Source organism: Microcaecilia unicolor, chromosome 3, assembly GCF_901765095.1.
Source record: "Microcaecilia unicolor chromosome 3, aMicUni1.1, whole genome shotgun sequence".
Lineage (NCBI taxonomy): Eukaryota > Metazoa > Chordata > Amphibia > Gymnophiona > Siphonopidae > Microcaecilia > Microcaecilia unicolor.
The window spans coordinates 77,056,505-77,080,632 of NC_044033.1; the positions used below are offsets into that span (position 1 = coordinate 77,056,505).

Consider the following 24,128-nt stretch of genomic DNA (forward strand, 5'->3'; position numbering starts at 1 on the left):
CTGTCTGAATTTCAGTTTCCAATTCGGGACCGAAATTGGCCCAAAGATTGGGTTCAGGTTTCAGCTGAAAATGTCAGTACATGTTTTTGGCTGAAAACAAATTCTCCCTCCCTGTGGCAGCTCCCCTCTCCTGAGTCCACTCCCCTACCCTCTCGGCAGGAGCATCCCCACTCGCATGCCGTACTCAGAAAATGGCTTTTGGGACTTCCAGCAGTAGTCTTGCCAGCCATCTTGAGAATAGAGCCGGATCTGCACCTTGGCATGGAGTACTCCAGCGGTTGGAGCAGTGGGCTAAGAACCAGGGAAGTAAAGTATCAGATCCAGCTTTTCCTAGTGATGCTTGTGGCAAATTGGATTGTGAGTCCGCTTGAATAGGGAAGCAATTTCAGTTAAAATCAAGATACATTGAGCTTGAATTTGGAAAAGGCAAGTAGTCAAAGTCACTAGAAATGATTTTGTGGCCTTTTTTAATTCGAGTAAATATTGCTAAAGTGTGATTAAACAGTTGGTGAATTGGTTTATTATGCGAGTTGGTTTGTAAGGTCTCCTCCCCCCTCCTCCTGATTTATACACAGTAACCAATTGAAATATACTCAATACTCCTTCCCTTCCCTCCCCACCACAAAAAAACCCCAAAACCTCATTAGCACTTTGACAGAAGTGTTTGGGGCACTGTGCTCTAAAATAAGTGGCATAGTTGCATTGTAAGAAAAATTGCACTCGAGCTCTTTAAATAAATATTTGAAAATCAAATCCAGGTTCACATTCAATGTGTGTGTATGTCGTGGATATCACATAGAGATGGTGTCTTAAATAGCAAATAATAAATAGTTGCATTTTATACAGGACTGAACTGGCACAGGTGCATAAATCTCTTCCCCCACTCCCTCCACCAAATCTCATGGTTGGTGGAGAGAAGCTAAGGCTGTAAGAAACTTCTAAAATACTTTTCCATATGTTCTAGTCTGAGCTATAAGTTGATCCCATGATCCTTTCAGTTGAACTGTAAAGTAATTTGGGCTGAGTTTTTTGTTAGGGCAAGCTGGAAAAGTTGTGTGTGTGTGTGTATCTATCTAGATCTAGATATTTCTTTACTGGGTTTCTAATATTTTTCTTCATAAAAAAAATACAAGCAAAATACATTGTTGGTATTTATCTTTATAATTAGCTTCCCTTCTTTCCAGCTCGCCACACATGCATATACAGTGTTCCTTGTCATCAAGCAGATGAAGCCATTACGTATGGGTTATGTCCATCAACCAGCAGGGGAGATAGAGAGCACTCAAACTTTCACAGTGCCCTCTTGGCCAGCTAGCTCCACTGCCTCTTCAGTATTCTCTATCTCCCTTAGCAGGGTGGCTGCAGCTTGTTCGAGCTCCAGAAAAATCTGCCGGGAGGTGGTTCCTGGCTTGCCAGTTGTTAACCGGGGTGTTGGAGGCTATAGCAGCTTCACTTTAAAGGCACATAGGTTAGCCCTTTCCCTGCCTTACCCATACCTCTGTGGATGTGGACATATTGCCTTGCTTTCCCTGTCCTTACCCACCAACAGTGGATGCAGGCATATAGGTTCACCCTTTCCCTGCCTTTCCCACTCATCTGAGCCTCCGGAGTCTTCAATACCTCTGCTTTCCTCAGCTTAAAAAAAAAAAAAAAAGTCGCGTCGCGTTTTTTAAATGCAGAGACGCTGGAACAGAGGTTTTTGACCTGATTTTCAGCAGGATCGTAGTTGTACACTAGATCCTTTGAGGTAAGAGTGTTTTCCAACTCCTCCGGGGTGGGCCCGCGATCGGGGCGATTTTGGCGCGAAACCACCATTTTGGATTTTACCGCCGTTTTTCGGCGATGGCTGCGGACAATGTAAAGCGCTGTTCCACTTGTGGCAAGCGCAAATCAGCAGCAGGGCTCTGTAAATCGTGCTGTATTGGTGTAGGAGCCGGCCCGAGCATGGCGAGCGATGTTTCTTCCCGCTCTGAGCTGGCAGTGGGCGCCATTTTGCTTGCACCGCATGGCGCGGCCTCCGTGGACACGGAGAGACCTGAGCCGGGTGGGGCACCTCGAGATGAGGTTATTTCAGGAGTGGCTAGCACCGGACAGGATTTGGGTGCCCAGGGTGAGATTTTCTCCCCGGATTTTGTGCTTTTGCTGCATAAAGCATACATGATGAAAAGAGCCCTTCCTCAAGGGTCGCCTGAGGCTCCTCTGATTGCCCCCCCGATGGATTCTGGCCTGGGACTGCCCAGTGAGGCTTTTTTCCCGGATGCTTGGCCTAAAGATAAGCGCAGAAGGGTTAATTCCCCTTCAGATTGTGGTGCACCTTCCCCCCCCCCCGTGGTCGGGGTGTGAGGATTCGGAGAACTCTGACAGACGTTCTTGGTCTGAGGAACCAGTCAGGTGCGGATTTACCACAGGATCTGGATGATCCCTCCGCGGTGAGGATTTTCCACCGTGATGAGCTGCCAGCGCTTATTTCAGATACCCTGCAGGCCCTCTCGATTGAAGATCCTGACAGTGGCATGGCCTCCTCGGGTAATCCCAGGATGGCTAGTACCAAGAAAGCTGCTCGGGCCTTCCCTTTGCATGACTCCATCCTAGAGCTTGTTTCGGCTCAGTGGGCTGACCCCGAGGGACCTTTGAGAGTTTCCAGGGCTATGGGGCAGTTATACCCTCTGCGTGAGGGACATATGGCTCGTTTTCAAATGCCTACAGTGGATGCCCTAGTCACTGCGGTGACAAAGAGAACTACCCTCCCTGTTGAAGGAGGTGTTGCCCTGAAGGATGTTCAAGACCGTAGGCTGGAAACAGCATTGAAACGGTCCTTTGAAATTGCAGGTCTCACTGTTCGGGCGTCTGCATGCAGCTGTTATGCTGTGAGAGCCTGCCTAGCTTGGCTGCAACAGGCAGTGGCTCAGCCCGGAGATGGAGCGGAGCCCTTCTTGGATGTGGCTCCGCGGATGGAGGTGGCCTTGTCCTTTCTGGCTGATGCCCTTTATGACCTTGTCAGAGCTTCGGCTAAACAAATGGCAGTAGCAGTGGCGGCTCGCCGTCGTCTGTGGCTACGACACTGGGCAGCGGACATGGTCTCTAAGCAAAGGTTGGTGAAGTTGCCTTTTCATGGACTTCTCCTATTTGGTGAGGAGTTAGAGAAAATTGTGAAAGGCCTGGGTGATCCAAAACCCCAGCGCTTGCCCGAAGATAGGCAGAGGCCTTCCTCTAAGGGCCAGGCGGTCCACTCCTCGTACAGACCTCGCTTCTGTGAAGCTAGAAGGTACTGCCCGGGGCGTTCTGCTGGGTTCACTTCACGTGCCCGTGGTCAGCAGAGGAACTCCTTTCGCTCAGACAAGCGTTCCGCAGCCGGTGGCTCAAGACCAGGAGTTCAGGGGCGACCCTCTCAATGATGGTGCGCTGGCCCTCTCCTCGATGCCTGTCATCGGAGGACGGCTTTCCCTCTTTGTCGAGGAGTGGGCCAAGATTTCCTCAGATCAGTGGGTTCTGGACCTGATCAGAGATGGATACAGAATAGAATTCAACGCCCCAGTAAGAGACGTGTTTGTGGAGTCCCGATGCGGTTCTGCCGTCAAACGGGCGGCGGGGGAGGAGACTTTACAAGGTCTGATTCAGTTAGGGGCAGTGACCCCGGTGCCTCCCGCCGAGCAAGGCTGCGGCCGATACTCCATCTACTTTGTGGTGCCGCGAAAAGGTGGGTCCTTTCGCCCTATTCTGGACTTAAAAGAAGTGAACAAGTCCCTGAGAGTGCGGCATTTCCACATGGAATCCCTGCGCTCCGTCATTGCGGCGGTTCAGCCAGGAGAGTTTCTCACGTTTCTAGACCTTAACGAAGCTTACTTGCACCGATTTGGCCCCCGCACCAGAAGTTTCTGAAGTTTGCAGTGTTGGGAAAACATTTCCAGTTCAGGGCCTTGCCTTTTGGCCTCGCCACAGCTCCCCGAACCTTTTCGAAGGTAATGGTGGTAGTAGCTGCTTTTCTCAGGCGAGAAGGTATCAGGGTTCATCCGTACCTAGACGACTGGCTCATCAGAGCAGACTCTGCAACAGAGAGCTTACAAGCTACAGCCAGAGTGGTCTCAGTACTGCAGTCTCTAGGCTGGGTCGTCAATATGGCCAAAAGTCACCTGTCCCCTTCACAATCTCTAGAGTTTTTGGGGGCCAGGCTCGACACAGTCTCGGGCTATGTGTTCCTACCCGAGCCAAGGCGGTGCAAGCTTCAGAATCAGGTCCGTCTGCTCCTGAGGATGCCCCGCCCGCGAGCTTGGGACATTGTCCAGCTGCTGGGATCGATGACAGCCACGATGGAAGTGGTACCCTGGGCGAGAGCGCACCTGAGACCTCTACAGTATTCCCTACTCCGGAGATGGTCTATTTCTCAGGATTACCAATGCAGACTTTCTTGGCTCCCTGCGGCCCATCTCAGCATGGAGTGGTGGCTCTCGGACAGCATGCTGCGGAGAGGAATGCCGCTGACGCTCCCCGTTTGGTGCCTAGTGGTAACAGATGCCAGCCTGAAGGGCTGGGGCGCACACTGCAAGGGGAAGCATGCCCAGGGTCTATGGACACCCGAGGAGTCGGAGTGGTCCATCAACCGCCTAGAGTTGAAAGCGGTGTTTCAGGCGCTTCTGGCCTTTCAAGTGACCCTGGAAGGATTGGCTGTCAGAGTGATGTCGGACAACACGACAACGGTGGCCTATATAAATCGACAAGGCGGAACAAGGTGCAGAGCACTAGCCGCGCAGGCCGAACTGATTTGCCACTGGGCCGAGCTGCATCTTCAGGTCTGTCGGCAGCTCATATTGCAGGTCAGAGCAATGTGCAGGCCGATTATCTGAGCAGGCATCAGATCGATCCAGCAGAATGGAATCTGGCAGACGAAGTATTCCTGCAGATCTGTGCCAAATGGGGCAAGCCCGTGATGGATCTAATGGCGACAAGTGCCAATACCAAAGTCCCGTGCTTCTTCAGCAGACGGAGAGATCCTCGCTCGGCGGGGTTGGATGCCTTGGCTCAACCCTGGCCTCCGGGTCTACTTTATGTGTTTCCCCCATGGCCCTTGATAGGGCGCCTGCTCTTGCGGATTCGGCTGCACCCAGGAGAAGTGGTCCTTATCGCCCCGGATTGGCCAAGGAGACCTTGGTATGCAGACCTCCGACAGATGGTCCTGGAGGCTCCTCTGCCGTTACCTCTGGTACCGAACCTGTTGACTCAGGGACCAGTAGCCATGGAGGCCGCTTTGGTCTTACGGCATGGCTATTGAGAGGGCGCAATTGAGGGATAAAGGTTATTCCAATAAAGTTATTTCCACTCTCCTGCAAGCGGTCCACTTCCGTGGCTTATGCCAGGATTTGGTGCCTGTTTGAGTCTTGGTGTGCTTCCAGAGCCATTGTTCCAATGTGGGCTCCTGTCTCGCCGATTCTGGACTTTTTGCAGGAGGGTGTACAAAAAGGCTTGGCCTATAATTCTCTGCGGGTGCAGGTGGCAGCGTTGGCCCCCCTTCGTGGTAAGGTGGAAGGCGTGTCTTTGGCTGCTCACCCAGATGTGGCACGGTTTCTTAGAGGGGTGCTTCGGCTCCGACCTCCAGTGCGAGCACCCTGTCCAGCTTGGAACCTGGGGCTAGTTTTGAAAACCCTGCAGGCATCTCCTTTTGAGCCGCTTCGGCGAGCATCGGAGAAAGACTTGACACTGAAGGCCGTTTTTCTGGTGGCCATTACCTCGGCGAGACGGGTGTCAGAGCTCCAGGCGCTGTCCTGTAGAGACCCATTTCTGCAATTTTCAGAGTCCGGAGTCACTGTTCGGACCGTGCCTTCCTTTATGCCTAAGGTGGTTTCAGCCTTTCACTTAAACCAGCCTATTTTCTTGCCCTCTTTTTCAGAGGAAGAATTTCCAGAATCTTTTGGGCAACTGCACCTTTTGCGCAGGACTCTGCTGCAGTATCTGCGAGTTACTAACTCTTTCAGGACTTCTGATCATCTGTTTGTTTTGCTATCCGGTTCTCGCAGAGGGTCTCCAGTGTCTAAACCCACTATTGCCCGCTGGGTCAAAGAAACTATCTTTTCAGCTTATCTGCTGGCCGGCAGGGTTCCGCCTATAGCCTTTAAGGCACATTCTACTAGAGCGATTTCTTCCTCTTGGGCTGAAACTGGAGCACTCTCTCTTCAAGAGATATGCAGTGCAGCAACATGGGCTTCTAAGCTCTCCTTTGCCCGACATTACAGGCTGGATGTGGCTGCCAGGAGGGATGCGCGTTTTGGTGCACAAGTGCTAGCGCGTGGTGTGGCTTGTTCCCACCCTATCTAGGGATTGCTTTGTTACATCCCATACGTAATGGCTTCATCTGCTTGATGACAAGGAAGGGAAAATTAGGTTCTTACCTTGGTAATTTTCTTTCCTTTAGTCATAGCAGATGAAGCCATGAGCCCTCCCTGTATGATTGTCTGTATGCTGTGAATCTGTTTTTTCAGGTTCTGTTCTAATTTCCTGAAGTTCCTTCCTTGGGAGAAAGTTGGAAAACAATTTTCAGGATTCATGTTCAGTTTAAATTTAGGAGGATGTCTTCATTCCCTCCAGCATGTTTTTTTTGGAGGATGTGTTGATTCTCTCCAGGAGGCGCGTGTGTTCCCCTCCAGTTCTATAAATAGGAGGATGAGTTCATTCCCTCCAGTGTGTTGGGAGGATGTGCGATTCCCTCCAGGAGGCGCGGGTGTTCCCCTCCACTTATATAATAAGGAGGATGAGTTTATTCCCTCCAGGAGGATGTGCATTCCCTCCTTTGAGTTCATGCCCTTGTGATGGGCCATCGTTCGCTGTGAGGAAAGCTCTTGTGATTCCCATTGCGGTTTGCCATACTGCTTTGGAAGCTTCAAATACTGAAGAGGCAGTGGAGCTAGCTGGCCAAGAGGGCACTGTGAAAGTTTGAGTGCTCTCTATCTCCCCTGCTGGTTGATGGACATAACCCATACGTAATGGCTTCATCTGCTATGACTAAAGGAAAGAAAATTACCAAGGTAAGAATCTAATTTTCCCATACCTCTGTTTTCGTTGATAATCCGTCCGAAAACAATCAACGAAAACCGAAACAGACGAAAACCGAGGCAATTATTTCCATATGAATCAATGTAAATCCAATTAATTCGTTCTAGACACTCCGAAATACATACCAAAAACACATTTTATAGAGAATAAATATAGTCCCATGATGGATCTAAAGGGAAAGGGTTAACTTTTTAGCAAGGGAAACACTTAACAGGGAAAATGAGATTTGAGCACATGTGATTTTATCTTGCGTGCGTTGCATTAGACGCACAGGGTGATGCTCACGCAACGAGAAACAACGCCACAATGAGCAGGAGAATGCATGGGTTGCCCTTTGTTTTCGCAAAATTAGCAGCAAGGTCACGTGGGCACGCCAACAAAATCTGAGGCAACTGATGAAATCTGAGACACATTTTTCACTGAAAAAATCAACGAAACAGGCGATAACCAAAGTCAACGCAAACCGAGGTTTCCTTGTCATCAAGCAGATGAAGCCATTACGTGGGGGTTGTGTCCATCAACCAGCAGGGGGAGATAGAGAGCACTCAATTTTTTCACAGTGCCTCATGGCCAGCTAGCTCCACTGCCTCTTCAGTATTCTCTATCTCCCCAAGCAGGGTGGCTGCAGCTTCTTCGAGCTCCATCAAAAATCTGTCTGGGGGTGGCTCCTGGCTTGCCAGTTGTTAGCCGGGGTGTTAGAGGCTATAGCAGCTTCACTTTGAAGGCACATAGGTCAGCCCTTTCCCTGCCTTACCCATGCCCCCGTGGATGTGGACATATTAGCTTGCTTTTCCCTGTCCTTTCCCACTCAGTGGATGCAGGCACATTGGTTCGCCTTTCCCACTTATCTGAGCCTCCGGAGTGTTTTTATTTACCTCTTTTGCCTCTGCTTTCCTCACAGCGTTAAAATAAATAAATAAATAATTAAAGTCGCGTCGCACTTTAGCGCAGTGATCTGGGAAAAGAGGTTTTTTTCTTGAGATTCTTCTGCAGGACCGGAGCTGTGATACTCGGTCTAGTGAGGTAAGAGTGTTTTCTGACTCCTCCGGGGTGGGCCCGCGATCGGCACGTTTTTGAATTTTACCGCCATTTTCGGCGGTGGCTGCGGAGACTGTAAAGCGCTTGTGGCAAGCGCAAATCAGCAGCTGGGCTCTGTAATTCGTGCTGTACAGACGGTAGAGCCGGCCCGAGCATGGCGAGCGGCGATCTTTTATGTTCTGAGCTGGCAGCGGACGCCATTTTGGGTTTTCCACATGACGTGGCCTCCATTGCGACGGAGAACCCTGAATCCGGGGGGGGGGGGGTCCTCTCAGTGAGGCTAATAATAGAGCTGATAGCCCTGGGCAGGATCTGGGCGGTCGGAGTGGTTTTCTCCCCTGATTTTGTTTTAATGCTGCATAGGGTGTACATGCTTAAAAGAGCTCTTCCACAGGGTTCTTTGGACCCTCTGCCTGCCCCCCCCCCCCCCCCCCCCCGGTGATTCCTGGCCTTTTGGAGTTGGCTTTGCCTGTTTCTTATCCTCCTGATAAACGCAGAAGGGCTAATTTTCCTTCTGAATGTGGCGCACACCCCTTCCCCTCCCCCCCCCCCCCCCCCCCCCCCCCCCGTAGTCGGGCTATGAGGATTCTGAGGGGTCTGGCAGAACTTGGGCTGAGGAGCCAGAGTCGGGTGCAGAATTGCCACAGGAGCTTGATGATCCTTATTTCAGATGCCTTACAAGCCCTCTCGATTTGAAGATCCTGGGAGTGGCACAGCCTCCTCTGTTAATCCAAGGATGACTACTACCAGAAAGCCTACTCGAGCCTTTCCTTTGCATGACTCCATCCAAGAGCTTATTTCGGCTCAATGGGCTGACCCCGAGGGACCTTTGAAGGTTGCCAGGGCTATGGGGCAATTATACCCTCTGAGTGAGGAACATTTGGCTCGCTTTGCAATGCCTAAAGTGGATGCCCTGGTCACGGCTGTGACAAAGAGAACTACCCTCCCTGTTGAAGGAGGTGTTGCCCTGAAGGATATTCAAGACCACAGGCTTGATTCAGCTCTGAAACGGTCCTTTGATTTGGCAGGTCTCACTGTTCGGGCGTCTGCATGTAGTTGTTATGCTGCTAGAGCCTGCCTGGCTTGGTTACAGCAGGCAGTGGAACAGCCCGGTGATGGAGCGGAGACCTTATCTGAAGTGGCTCCGCGGATGGAGTTGGCCTTGTCCTTTTTGGCTGACGCCCTTTATGATATGGTCAGAGCTTCGGCTAAACAAATGGCTGTAGCAGTGGCGGCTCGCCGCACTCTTTGGCTACAACATTGGGCGGCAGACATGGCCTCTAAGTAAAGGTTGGTGAAGTTGCCCTTTCAAGGCCTTCTCCTGTTTGGTGAGGAGCTGGAAAACATTGTTAAAGGCCTGGGGGATTCCAAACCTCAGCGCTTGCCCGAAGATAGGCCAAAGCCTTCCTCTAAGGGTCAGGCGGTTCGCTCCTCTTACAGACCTTGCTTCCGTGAAGCTAGAAGGTACCGCCCGGGGTGTGCTGCTGGGTTCACTTCGCGTGCCCGCTTTTAGCAGAGAAACTCCTTTCACTCGGACAAACGTTCCGCAGCTGCCGGTTCAAGGCCTGGAGTTCAGGGGCGACCCTCTCAATGATGGTGCGCAGGCCCCCTCCTCGTTTCCTGTCATCGGAGGAAGACTTTCCCTCTTTTTCGAGGAGTGGGCCAAAATCTCAGCAGATCAGTGGGTCTTGGACCTGATCAGAGACAGATACTGAATAGAATTTGATGCCCCGGTGAGAGACGTGTTTGTGGAGTCCCGATGCAGTTCTGCCGCCAAACGGGCGGCGGTAGAGGAGACTGCACAGTCTGTGCCAGATAGGGGCTGTGACCCCGGTGCCTCCCGCCGAACAAAGTCTAGGCCGCTACTCCATTTACTTTGTGGTGCCACGAAAAGGCGGGTCTTTTCGCCCAATCCTGGACTTAAGAGCTAAACAAGTCCTTAAGAGTGCGGCATTTTCACATTGAAACCCTGCGCTCCGTCATTGCGGCGGTACAGCCCGTAGAGTTTCTCACGTCTCTGGACCTGAAAGAAGCTTACTTGCACATACGATTTTGGCCCCCGCACCAGAAGTTTCTGCGGTTTGCGGTGTTGGGAAAACATTTCCAGTTTCGGGCCTTGCCTTTTGGCTTTGCCACAGCTCCCCGAACCTTCTCCAAGGTAATGGTGGTAGTAGCTGCCTTTCTCAGGCGAGAGGGTATCCAGGTTCACCCATACCTAGATGACTGGCTCATCAGAGCAGACTCAGAAAAAGAGTCATCTAGCTACAGCCAGAGTGGTTTCAGTCCTTCAATCTCTGGGCTGGGTCATCAATATGGCCAAAAGTTACCTGACCCTCTCGCAGTCTCTATAATATTTGGGGGCCAGGTTCGACACAGCCTCGGGCTATGTGTTTCTTCTCGAGCAAAGGCGATGCAAGCTTCAGAATCAGGTCCGTCTGCTCCTGAGGATGCCCCGCCCGCGAGCTTGGGACATTGTCCAGCTGTTGGGATCGATGACGGCCACCTTGGAAGTGGTGCCATGGGCGAGAGCGCACCTGAGACCTCTACAGTATTCTCTATTTCAACGATGGTCTCCAGTATCTCAGGATTATCAGTGCAGACTTTCTTGGCTCCCTGCGGCCCGCCTCAGTATGGAGTGGTGGCTCTCGGACAGCATGTTGCGGCGGGGAATCCCGCTGGCGCTCCCCGATTGGTGCCTAGTGGTGACAGATGCCAGCCTGAAGGGCTGGGGCGCACAATGCCAGGGGAAGCATGCCCAGGGTCTGTGGACGCCCGACGAGTCGGAGTGGTCTGTCAACCGCCTGGAGTTGAAAGCGGTGTTTCTGGCTCTTCTGGCTTTTCAAGTGACCCTGGAAGGATTGGCTGTCCGAGTGATGTCGGACAACACAGCAGTGGCCTACATAAATCGACACGGTGGCACTCAGTGCAGAGCTCTAGCCGCGCAGACCAAACAAATTTGCCACTGGGCCGAGCTGCATCTACAGTCCCTGTCAGCAGCTCACATTGCAGGTCAGAGCAACGTGCAAACCGACTATCTAAGCAGGCATCAGATCAATCCAGCGGAGTGGGAACTAGCAGACAATGTATTCCTGCAGATATGTGCCAAAGGGGGCAAGCCAGTGATGGATCTTATGGCGACCAGTTCCAATGCCAAAGTCCCGTGCTTCTTCAGCAGACTGAGGGATCCTTGCTGTGCCGGGTTCGATGCCTTGGCTCAACCCTGGCCCCTGGGCTTGCTGTATGTCTTCCCTCCGTGGCCCTTGATAGGGCGAATGCTCCTGCGGATTCGGCTGCATCCAGGAGAAGTGGTGCTCATCGCCCCGGATTGGCCCAGGAGGCCTTGGTATGCGGACCTTCGACAGATGCTGTTGGAGGCTCCAGTTCCGCACCTGTTGTCACAGGGTCCGGTGGCCATGGAGGACGCCTGCTGCTTTGGTCTTATGGCATGGCGATTGAGAGGGCGCAATTGAGAGAGGCTACTCAAATAAGGTAATTTTCACTCTCCTGCAGGCCCGTAAGCGCTCTACTTCCGTGGCTTATGCCAGGATTTGGGGCCAGTTTGAAGTCTGGTGTGTTTCAAGAGCGCTTTCTCCGTTGCGGGCTCCTGTCTCGCCGATTCTGGACTTTTTGCAGGATGGTGTACACAAAGGCTTGGCCTATAATTCCCTGCGGGTGCAAGTGGCAGCATTGGCCTCCCTGCGTGGCAAGGTTGAAGGCGTGTCCTTAGTTGCTCATCCAGATGTGGCACGGTTTCTTAGAGGGGTGCTTCGGCTCCATCCTCCCGTGCGGGCACCTTGTCCAGTTTGGAACCTGGGGTTAGTATTGAAGGCCCTTCAGGGGGTTCCCTTTGAACCGCTTCGGCGTGCTTCAGAGAAAGATTTGACACTGAAGGCCGTCTTTTTAGTGGCCATTACCTCAGCGAGACGGGTGTCAGAGGTCCAGGCGCTGTCCTGTAGAGACCCTTTTCTGCAATTCTCAGAGTCAGGGGTCACGGTTCGGACCGTGCCTTCCTTTATGCCTAAGGTGGTTTCAGCATTTCACCTAAACCAGCCTGTTTTTCTTCCCTCCTTTGTTGAGGAGGAGTTTCCAGATTCATTTGGGCAGTTGCAACTTTTGGATGTGCACAGGACTCTGTTGCAGTATCTGTGAATTACAAATTCCTTAGCCTCCCTCCGGACCGGCCCAGAATGTGACTGATGGGTTGTGCACGCCTTCCAGCAGGTGGAGACTGAGAAAAAAGTGTGACTCCAGAGAGCCAATAAGAGCCCTTGCCATACAGGGAAAGATCCAGTAATCTCAGTCTCCAGCAGGTGGAAGGTGGTGAGTCCTTCAGTCTCATTCTTTTTTCTGGTCTATTTATTCTTAGTGAGTCTTAGTATTTTCTGTTTTCTGCTGAAAGGTTCAGATTATTACTGTGCATTTGAATTACAAAAAAAAAAAAAAAACCTGCTTGTTAGGGGCTGAGGTCCGTGGGGGCCTCTGTTTACCCCGGGGGTGCCACACTCAAGTATCTGAGTCCCTCCCCCCCTAATCCTCCCTGAAGAATCAGCAGTTGGTGCCTATTTCTGCTGTTGTTATATAGCAGACTGTTGACAGGAGCAGTCTGACTGAGGTGAATTCCCTCCAGCTCTTTATGTTAAGAACTGTTGAGGCAGGGAGAGGCAGCCGCTTGTAAAAGAGCAATAAAAAACGGAGCTTCAGCAACCCAGGCTTTGATCCTGTGATTTCTGACAGCCTGCTGTTTTTCTCCTTCAGCTTAGGCAAGCAGAGCAGCTCCGGTGTTTGTTTTAGCGAAGTAGCGGTTTTTACTTTCGTTTTCGCGCGGGAGTTTTGTTTACCTGATCAGCTGTTCGCGATGTCGGAAAAGTTGCGGCGGTGTTCAGTTTGTCAGCGCCGGGGCCTCGCATCCAGTGGTGTCTGTAAATTTTGCACGGTGGTAGACATTTTGCAGGATCAGGGTGCAGGACCGTCTGTTTCGTCGGCGCCAGTAGCTCCGCCGTCGGGGGGGTCCGATTCGAGTAGCGGTAAGGCAGTTGCGTCTCCCGCTCCCTCGTTGCCGGTTTTGGCGGGAACGCCCGCCATTTTGGATGTAGCCCGCTCTGATCTGTCTCGGGATCCCCTGGTCTCGCTGCCAGCTGCTCCAGCTACAGTACTGTCTCAGGGGACAGCTGGTTTCCCTCCTGCCTTTGTAGTTCAAATGTATCCGGCTTTTTTACTGCAGCAGTCTGCTCCTGCTGCACCTCCAGTAAGGAGTTCTGTGGAGGCTCCTTCTGTACCTGTAAAACGCTTCAAGCCTTCTGGGCAGGCAGAGCAGGATGATTTCTTTGAGCCTGAGCAGGAGTTCCCTGCCCTGGCAGAGAATTCTTGGTTGCTTGAGGAGGATTGGTCTGAAGAGTTTTCTAATACAGGTGATACGGAGGAATCCCTTCCTGTGGGGGAGGATCCCTCGGTGGTTAGAATCTTCCATAGGGATGACCTTCAGGAGCTTATTTCCCAGGTTTCTTCTACTCTCTGTTTTGAGGATGATGATGGTGCGGTGGCTGAGCCTAGGAAGGTGGACTTGTTGATCAAAGGAGTCCGCAGGTCTGGTAGATCGTTTCCCATGCATCAAGACATTAGGGATGTTGTCCAGGCTCAGTGGGAGCGTCCGGACGCTGGTTTTCGGCTTGCAAGGGCCATGAGCAGGCTTTACCCGTTTCCGGATTCCGATAAAGAGCTTTTGAGTTCCCCTGTAGTGGACGCAGTTGTCTCCGCGGTGACTAAGCAGAACACGGTGCCAGTAGATGGTGGCACAGCTCTGCGGGACCCTCAGGAACGCCGGATTGAGACCCTCCTGAAGAATGCTTTTGATGTTTCAGCTCTAGCGGTTCAGGCCGCTATTTGTGGTTCTCTGGTCGCAAGGGCGAGTTTTCGGTGGTCCGAGAGGATTTTAGACCGTTCTTCGGATGATCTTGCTGCTATTGATCATGACGTGGCTAAGCTGGAGATGGCTTCAGCTTTCTTGGCGGATGCTATGTATGATTTGCTGAGGGCCTCTTCAAAGTCTATGGCTTTCTCAGTGGCTGCTCGCCGTGTTCTGTGGCTTCATGGTTGGTCAGCGGATGCGGCCTCAAAGTCTAAACTTAGTAAGTTTCCCTTTAAGGGTTCCTTTTTGTTTGGTCCGGAGTTGGATAAATTGGTAAGTAGTCTAGGAGAAGCTAAAGTTCCGCGGTTGCCGGAGGATCACCCCAGAGGTTCGGGGCGCGGGCAGTTCTCAGCTCGTAGCAGAGGTCGTGATTTTCGTCGTTTTCGTTCTGTCAGAGGTTTTCAAGCTCCTCGGTCTAGATTCTTACAAAGAACTCAGTCCTTTCGGGGAGGTCGTCGAGGAGGTCGGGAGGCCGGGGGTTCTTTTTCCTCCACCTCCAAGCCTCAGCAATGAAGGTGTGCGGGCCCAGCCTCTCCTTCAGATCGGTGCTTGGTTAGCGCAATTTCAAGAGAGGTGGGCCCAAATTACTTCGGACCAGTGGGTCTTAGAGGTGATTCGCGACGGGTACGCATTAGAGTTTGCTCGTCCCTTGTCAGATGCTTTCTTGCAATCCCCTTGTCGGTCTCGCGTCAAGGCCGCCGTGGTCCGGCTTACTCTTCGCAGGCTGCTGGATCTTCGAGCGATTTCTGTGGTACCGGCGGCGGAGAGGGGCCAGGGCCGGTATTCTATTTATTTTCTGGTGCCCAAAAAGGACGACTCCTTTCGTCCGATTTTAGATCTCAAGGCGGTCAATCGAGCTCTGAGTGCCCTCGTTTCGGATGGAGACTCTTCGGTCCGTCATTGTTGCGGTGCGGGCCGGGGAGTTTCTGCCTTCCCTAGATCTTGCAGAAGCCTATTTTCATATTCCCATTCGCCCGGCTCATCAGCGGTTCCTAAGGTTTGCTATTCTGGGGCATCATTTTCAATTTCAGGCTCTTCCATTCGGGCTAGCAACCGCTCCCCGCACGCTTACCAAGGTCATGGTTGTTGTGGCGGCAGCTCTCAGAGCAGAAGGTATCTTGGTCCATCCTTATTTAGACGACTGGTTGATTCGGGCAAAATCGGCCCAAGAGAGCGTTCAGGCGACGGCTCGGGTAGTCGAATTGTTGCAGCATCTAGGTTGGGTAGTCAATATGCAAAAGAATCGTCTTCAGCCTTCTCAGTCCTTAGAGTATCTGGGAGTCTAATACAAAAGTGTCACAATTCCAGCCAATATTCAATATTGGTGCAATATTCAGTGGGGAAAAATGGAGAAAAAGCCCTCAGAAACCTTTGGTAAAATACCAGTGGTTTAGTGCGAGGTTATAAAAAAATTTTTTTGATATAACTCACGCAACAGTTCTATCATAGGGCAAAAAACTCCACTTCCCAGACCTTTATTTGAGTCTCAAAAACTTTCAATATTCTTCCCAGACCGTTATACGAGTCTCAGGGTTCTAACACACAATGCAAGCAACTTTAAAGCAGTCTTTTTTATGCGGTAAACAACAAACGAAATAGAATAGCACTTAGCTTGTGGTTTGAATCAGCACTCTTCTATAACTGATTCAAACCACAAGCTAAGTGCTATTCTATTTCGTTGTGTGTTAGAACCCTGAGACTCGTATAACGGTCTGGGAAGAATATTGAAAGTTTTTGAGACTCAAATAAAGGTCTGGGAAGTGGAGTTTTTTGCCCTATGATAGAACTGTTGCGTGAGTTATATCAAAAAATTTTTTTATAACCTCGCACTAAACCACTGGTATTTTACCAAAGGTTTCTGAGGGCTTTTTCTCCATTTTTACCCACTGAATATTGCACCAATATTTGAATATTGGCTGGAATTGTGACACTTTTGTATTAGGTTACTTTTTGACTCCAGCCTCGCTGCATTGTTCTATGTGAGTATCTGGGAGTCCTCTTCGATACGCAGCGGGGCCGTGTGTTTCTTCCGTCGGCCCGCGTTCTGAAATTGCAGTCTCAGATTCGGCTTTTCTTGCAGAGGTCCAACCCAGTGGCAAGGGATTACCTTGGGTCTGATGGCGGCGACGATAGAGACGGTGCCCTGGGCCAGGGCTCACATGAGGCTCCTGCAGAGGTCCCTCCTTTCCAGGTGGTCATCCCAGACCGGGTCGCTTCTTCACAGGTTGCCACTGTCGTTGTCGGTGAGAGCCAGTTTACGTTGGTGGCTTCGGGAGGCCAACTTGTCCAAAGGCATGCCTCTGGATCAGCCCAATTGGGTAGTGGTAACGACGGATGCCAGCCTTCATGGCTGGGGGGCTCATTGTCAGGGACAAGTGGCTCAAGGTCTTTGGTCCCTTCCAGAGTCCAGGTGTTCGATCAACTTGTTGGAGACCCGGGCTATCCGTCTGGCACTTCGGAGTTTTCTTCCACTACTTACCGGACGGGCGGTGAGAGTCATGTCGGACAATGCCACAGCGGTGTCATACATCAATCGCCAAGGAGGGACGCGGAGTCTCCAGTTGGAGCGGGAGGCGTCACTGCTCTTTCATTGGGCAGAGGTCAATCTGGTGGCTCTCTCCGCGGCTCATGTAGCAGGAGTGCTAAACGTTCAGGCGGATTTTCTCAGTCGTCACTTGCTCGATCCCAGAGAGTGGGCGCTCAGCGACGTAGCGTTTCGGCTGTTGGTAGATCGCTGGGGAGTCCCCAAAATGGATCTGTTGGCGTCTGCGACCAACGCAAAGTTGCCGCTGTTCTACAGTCGTCGCAGAGATCCCAAAGCGCTTGCAGTGGACGCTCTTCTTCAAGCCTGGCCGGACGGCCTGATGTATGCGTTTCCGCCTTGGCCTTTGATCGGGCGTTTGCTTCAGAAGGTAGAGGGTCACAAGGGTCGCCTAATTCTGGTGGCGCCGGATTGGCCCCGCAGGCCGTGGTATGCCGACCTTCAACATCTTCTGGTCGATCGTCCCTTCAAGCTTCCGGTTACGCAAGATCTCTTGTCGCAGAGTCCGGTCGTTCATCCAGATCCGGGTCGATTCTGTGTTACGGCATGGCTCTTGAGAGGGCTAGGTTGACTAAAAGAGGTCTCTCTGCTCCGGTCATTGCTACAATGCTGCGGTCTCGGCGGCGTTCCACTTCTCTGAGTTATATGCCTATTTGGAGGATTTTTGAGAGCTGGTGTACGGAGCATAGTCTGTCGCCTTTTCGGGCTTCAGTGCCGCAGATGTTGGATTTTTTGCAGCAAGGATTTGACAAGGGGTTGGCCTTGTCTTCTCTTAAGGTACAGATTGCGGCTTTGACGTGTTTTCGTGGTCGTATCAAAGGGAAGTCGTTGGCCAGTCATCCGGATGTCGTGCGTTTTCTCAAGGGAGTTAATCTTCTTCGTCCTCCCACTCGGTGTTCGTTTCCTCCATGGGATCTGAATGTGGTGCTTTCGGTTCTTACCAAGCCCCCTTTTGAGCCTTTGGCGTCCTGTACCTTAAAAGATTTGACTCTGAAGACCGTGTTTTTGGTGGCCGTTGCTTCAGCTAGGCGAGTTTCTGAGCTGCAGGCATTGTCATGTAGGTCTCCATTTTTGGAGTTCTGTCCCGATCGCGTAGTTTTGAGACCGGTTCCATCTTTTCTTCCCAAGGTGGTATCTCGGTTTCATGTTTCTCAGCCGGTTGTCTTGCCTGTCTTGGGTTCCTTCTCCGGTGCGGAGGAACAGCGGAGATTGAAGTGTTTGGATGTCAAGCGAGTCTTGAAGCACTATATTAAGTCTACAGAGGAATTTCGCAGATTGGATTGTTTGTTTCTTCTGGTTGGAGGTGCGCGTAAGGGGCTGATGGCATCTAAGCCTACTATTTCTCGTTGGCTCAAGGAAATGATTGCTTCAGCCTATCTGCTTTCTGGGAAATCTGTTCCAGAGCACGTCAAGGCTCATTCGACGAGAAGTCAGGCAGCTTCGTGGGCGGAGCATTGTCTGGTGCCTCTGGAGGACATTTGTAGAGCGGCGACCTGGTCGTCCTTGCATTCCTTTTCTAAGCACTACCGTTTGGACGTTCTCAGTCGTCGACGGGTGGCTTTTGGAGAGCGCGTGTTGTCGGCGGGGCTGCTGGGGTCCCTCCCATAAGTGTACTGCTTTGTTACTTCCCATCAGTCACATTCTGGGCCGGTCCGGATGGAGGCTAAGGAAGGATAAATTAGACCTTACCTGCTAATTTGCTTTCCTTTACTCCCTCCGGACCGGCCCAGATCCCTCCCTTCAGATACCGGATTTGTTTGGTTCAAGGGTTCCATTGGTTCGATGTTTGGTTGTTTGGAGCTGTGTTGCTAGTTGTAGCTCTCTAATATAAATAAATGAATGCTAAATAAGAAGGCACATAAAGTTGTGGAAACAATACTGTCCAAACTTTGGCTGTTTGTTTCAGGCACTCACCCTTGGTTGGCAAGGTGCCGGCGGCTGCTCAGGTTTTTTTGGATGCACAGATTTTAGATTTTAGGTTTTTCTTTCTTCTGCTTTGATACTCTATTACTGGATCTTTCCCTGTATGGCAAGGGCTCTTATTGGCTCTCTGGAGTCACACTTTTTTCTCAGTCTCCACCTGCTGGAAGGCGTGCACAACCCATCAGTCACATTCTGGGCCGGTCCGGAGGGAGTAAAGGAAAGCAAATTAGCAGGTAAGGTCTAATTTATCCTTCTTTCAGGACCTCTGATCATCTTTTTGTGCTGTTTGCAGGTCCTCGCAGAGGGTCTTCAGCGTCTAAAGCCACTATTGCCCTTTGGCTCAAAGAAGCTATCTTTTCAGCATATCTGCTGTCTGGCCAGGCTCCGCCTGAAGCCTTTAAAGCACATTCCACAAGAGGGATTTCTTCTTCTTGGGCGGAAACTGGAGCACTATCTCTTCAGGAGATTTGCAGTGCTGTAACATGGGCTTCTAAGCTCTCTTTTGCCCGACATTACAGGCTGGATGTGGCTGCCAGGAGGGATGCGTGTTTTGGAGCATAGGTGCTAGCGCGTGGTGTGGCTTGTTCCCACCCTATTTAGGGATTGCTTTGTTACATCCATACGTAATGGCTTCATCTGCTTGATGACAAGGAAGGGAAAATTAGGTTCTTACCATGATAATTTTCTTTCCTTTAGTCATAGCAGATGAAGCCATGAGCCCTCCCTGTATGATTGTCTGTATTGCAGTGATTCTGATTTTAGGTGCTGCTGTTGTTTCCTGAAGTTATATTCCTTCCTTGGGGAGTCGGAAAACAGTCTTCAGGATTCTTGTTACAGTTATAGGAGGATGAGTTCATTCCCTCATGTTTTGGGAGGATCAGTTTATTCCCTCCAGGAGGATGCAAGTATTCCCTCCGTTTATACAAAGTGGAGGATGAGTTCATTCCCTCCTTTTTTGGAGTTTATGCCCTTATTAAGGGGCCATCGTTCGCTGTGAGGAAAGTTCATGTTATTCCCATTGCGGTTTGCCATACTGCTTTGGAAGCTTCAAATACTGAAGAGGCAGTGGAGCTAGCTGGCCATGAGGCACTGTGAAAAAATTGAGTGCTCTCTATCTCCCCCTGCTGGTTGATGGACACAACCCATACGTAATGGCTTCATCTGCTGTGACTAAAGGAAAGAAAATTATCATGGTAAGAACCTAATTTTCCCTTCACTGTAAATTACTAGGATGTGTACATTTATGTACAATATTCAGGCTACATGCTATTCTGTAACTTAGTGCCTAACTGCAACAGTATGTAGTTTGAAGGTGGGCATATACATGCATGGAATCTGGATGAGGTGCTCAGTTACAATTTATACATATTTAGCATTCTGTAAGTTATGCATGTAACATCTAGGCATGAGCATTTACTCCAGCTCTATAGATGGTTTAAATCCTCGCACCTAACGTACACACAATATACATGGTTGATAGCACCTACTTTCCTTTATAAAATACTTTTTTAAATTTTCTTTATAGAATACTGCACATAGGTGCCCTGTAGCCATCTTTCTAGAGAAATGCATTCAAGGTGTCAAATGTCTGCCTATCTGAGCGCAACAATATGGAGAGGGTCAAAAGCACACATTCTTTATCATCCCTCCAGACTGGCCCAGCTGAACTGATGGGTTGTTCACACCTTCCAGCAGGTGGAGACTGAGAGCAAAGATTCTTGAGAAAGTCAATAAGAGCTCAGCTCAGCCCTATCAAGATTCGGTATTCTCAGTCTCCAGCAGGTGAGGACAGTGAGCCCTTCAGTCTCATTTCCTTTGCATTATTTCTTATATATTTTATCTTCCTTTCTTCTATATTTCTCTCTGTGTTCCACTGGGGAATAATTGCTGGTGAGGTTGAGACCCATGGGGGTTTTCCTTTGCCTCAGGAGTGCATTTTTGGGTGGCCAGGTCCCTCCTCCCTGTACTCACCCAGAGCCTTTTCTGTGTCTGGCTCTGGCACAATTTGTAATTACTTCAGTTTAAAGGCTGAGGTACACCCTTTCAAGGAAAGGGTGTTATAGGACTGCGGGGGACAACCAATTTTTTTTTTTTTTTAAATAAAATCTGCTGACCAGCGCTAAACCACCCTTTGATTTTTTTTTTTTTCTGTCACTCTCTCCCTGCTTCTTTGAGTGGTTGGTTCCCTGTTTAGTTGGAGTGCGGTTAGCTTGGTGGCCATGTTGCAGAAGCTGCATCACTGCGGAGTATGTCAGCACCAGGGTGTCTCAGCAGATGGTCTGCAAGGTTTGTACTGCATTGGAACAGGAGATTCCAGCGGTGTTCGCAGCTGCGGAGTTGCTATTTCTTCCAGTTCGGCGGTTTTGGCTGTGCCAGTTTAGCGTGTCTCCCGTTCCAGTTTTGGCAGGAACATCCGCCATCTTAGTTTCCCAGTCAGGATTAGAGTTGTCTCCATCGCGTGCTGAAAAGCAGGCTCATCTGTAGGCGGTATCTCTGGAAACTAAGGGAAGGCCCCTGGGGGGGGGGGGGGTCGGTTCCCTGCAGATTTCGTGTTGGCAAATGTATAATGCTTATATACTGTGCCGGTCTTCTCTTCAGTCCTCCTTGCCCCTTGCCGATCGAGCAGATACAGGCTCCTATTTCTGGCTCTTAAGAGATCTTGGGTTTCCTGGGAGGACCAGGAAGTAGAGGCAGTCATGGATTTAAAAGTCCCTAGGTGAAGGGTATAATTTGGTGCTGGATTCAGAAGACTATGAGAGAGGAGAAGATTCCTTTGCTGCAAGATTTGATTAAGACTGCAGGAATTGATTGCTTTGTTAGAAATCACTTTAAGCTTTGAAGAGAAGCAGGAACCGGCTGTGCGCCGCACAGGTGGACCTTTGGTCAAAGGGGTGCATAAATTCAGTTGGTTGTTCTCTATTCTTCCTGTGTCTGCCATTGCACCTTCTGAACAACTCTAAGCAATCTATAAAAAGGCAGCCCATTTTCAGGGATGTCCCTGACGCCCCTTTTAGGCAGGCTTGTTCTATGGTTCACCTATATATTGGTCCCTGAACAGGACAAGGATTGGCTCGAAGCCTCCAGTAGTGGATCGCAGTGCTATCAGCAGTGACTAAGGAAACACTGTCCCGGTGATGGGGGTATGGTCCTTAAGGACTTGCAGGACCAGCGGATAGAGCGCTTTGAAGCATGCCTTTGGTGTTTTGGGCCTTGGTAGTTCAAGCAGCAATCTCTGAGGCTTTTGTGGCCTGGTTGTGTTTTCAGTGGTTGGAAAAGGTATTGGCTAGAGAGGCGGATGATTTCTCGCTTATTGATCAAAAGGTAGCAAAGATTGAGAATGGACTCGGCTTTTCTGTCAGATGCTTTCTATATTTGCTTCGGGCGTCTGCAAAATCCATGGGAGTTGATAGAAATTGAATGTCTCCAGGTGCCCCAGAAATTTGGGACCCACTTCAACCACCAACATCCTACCACAATAAAGAGCTATTTTAAGAAGAGGATATTGCTGTGCTATTGCCTCAGAAGAGTTGAGGCTGCTATCCAAATTTTCTCTTTTCAAAAAGAGGCCTAAGACCTCTTTTTGGGCCTGTGTAAACCACAATCTATTCTTTGATCTTTTTCTTAAAAAAAAAAAAAGTGAACACATTTAGCTATGATTCTTCCCCTTGGACAAAACAATTGGCTTACTCCCTAGATCTTGAGGATTCACACACCTGCATACCCATGCACACAAATCATTGGCCTTACTGTTTACTTCCTATTTCAAAATTCGGCATTTCTAATTAAGGTTCTACCCTTTTGATTTTTTTTTTGGTACCCAAGGTGTTCAAAGTAAATTGCAGTAGCAGCTGCATATGTCCACAGGAGCAAACATTGTTTCCATATTTGGATGACTGGCTCATTCCAGACCCTCAAGGGTTCAAGTCCTTCAATCTCTACAAGAACACCTCCTTCTACTGCAAAATCTGGGCTTTTTAAAATAAAAAATCATCTCACCTTGACAGTCTTATTCTTCATAGGATATCATATAGACAAGAAAAACAAAGGCATTCTTTCCAAAAAGACATGGTGCCTCAGATATCTTTAGGCAAGTATGCTGTGTGATAGTTCAGTGTACTTAGACTCCTGGGCATACGTCAGCCATAGCTCAAGTTCTCCATTAGCCAGACTATATATTAGACTGTTGTAATGGTATCTTCAAGACACTGGGAGAAACATTACCAGACCCTCAGCAAAACCCGCTTCCTGTATCTGCCATTGCAGCTTCTGGACAACTGCAAGCAATCTATAAAATGGCAGCCCATTTTCAGCCACTTCATCCCACCATGACTCTTATGAGAGATGTATCCAGTAAAGGTGTGGAGCACATCTCCTTGCATTTAATCATGCAAGGAGTATGCAACCAAGAGCACAACCTTCACTTCAGCCCGATTTAGAGCTCAGGGCAATCTTCAGTGTATTAAGAACTTTCATATCTTTATTAAACAAGTGGTATTAATCAGAACCGAGTATTGTGAGCCCACTAGGGACAGAAAGTACCTGCATATATGTACAGTGCTATATACATCTTGTAGCACTGTTGAAATTAGTAGCCCTGACCTGCAATTCATTCATAATCCTATTTCAATGATGAGGATGTCCCACCATAGATATATTTGCTTCTGCAGAAAATGCAAAATACTCTGTTCTGCTCCATTCATCCAAGCCCGTGGAGAGTGCTTGATGCATTTGCAGTTCTGTGGAATGAGGGACTACTTTATGCTTGTTCCACCATTCTTCTTCACGTTGGCTTTTTTTTTTTTTTCCCTCAGTTATCTTCACTACTCTTCTCTTCTTTTTCCTAACAGATCTGTTCTCTATTACTTGCCCTCTCTACAATCTCAGCTAATGCACTTGGGAGGCTCCTAACTCTTCTGACAACTAGAGAGCCTGTCTCTGACAACAATGGAAATTGAACAGCAAATTATTGACCATCTCCCTTTTGCCAAGAATGTAACAAGTGGGGCCAGGGATTTGATTATACTGCCTTTTGCGGTAAAATCAAATTGGTTTACATTTTATCTTGTTTGTTTGTTACATTTGTACCCCGCGCTTTCCCACTCATGGCAGCTCAATGCGCTTACCTATTGTATACAGGTACTATTTGTATCTTAGCATCTAGAAGGAATTCATGTTGAAATATTTGAACTCGATAGCTTTGAGCTAAAGCTCATGCTCGGACCCCAATCACTTGTCAACGCCACAAATGCTTTCTTCCTATCTTCATTTATTGGAAACAGGACTAAAGGAGTTGCTCAGTAGAAGCTGAGTTTCTACTGAAGTAGTCAACTAGTTTAGCAAGTCAGTTCTACCTATTTCTTGGACCTTGTTCCAATAAGAGCTGGCACTCCATTTGTTACTTCACAGCAGTACTTCTATACTACCTAAATGGTGATAGGTGCACAGTAACTTATGTTATTAGAGTCGTCCCCTCCCCCAATTTATGTGAAAAATTTTTAGTAAACATGCAGAAATGTACTGAAAACAAGCCAATAACCATACACTTTACCATACCCTAATACTACTACTACTACTTAATATTTATAAAGTGCTACCAGGGTTACGCAGCACTGTACAATTTAACACAGAGGACAGTCTCTGCTCGAAGAAGCTTACAATCTAAAGGACAAAAAAGTGCAG

At 49.6% G+C, this 24,128-nt stretch overlaps 1 protein-coding gene across 1 annotated transcript in view; it reads left to right on the forward strand.

Moving 5' to 3' along the window:
- NEK2 (NIMA related kinase 2) overlaps positions 1 to 24,128 on the forward strand; it is a 162,721-nt gene that overhangs the window by 41,654 nt on the left and 96,939 nt on the right. The gene's annotated exons all lie outside the window — the stretch shown is intronic.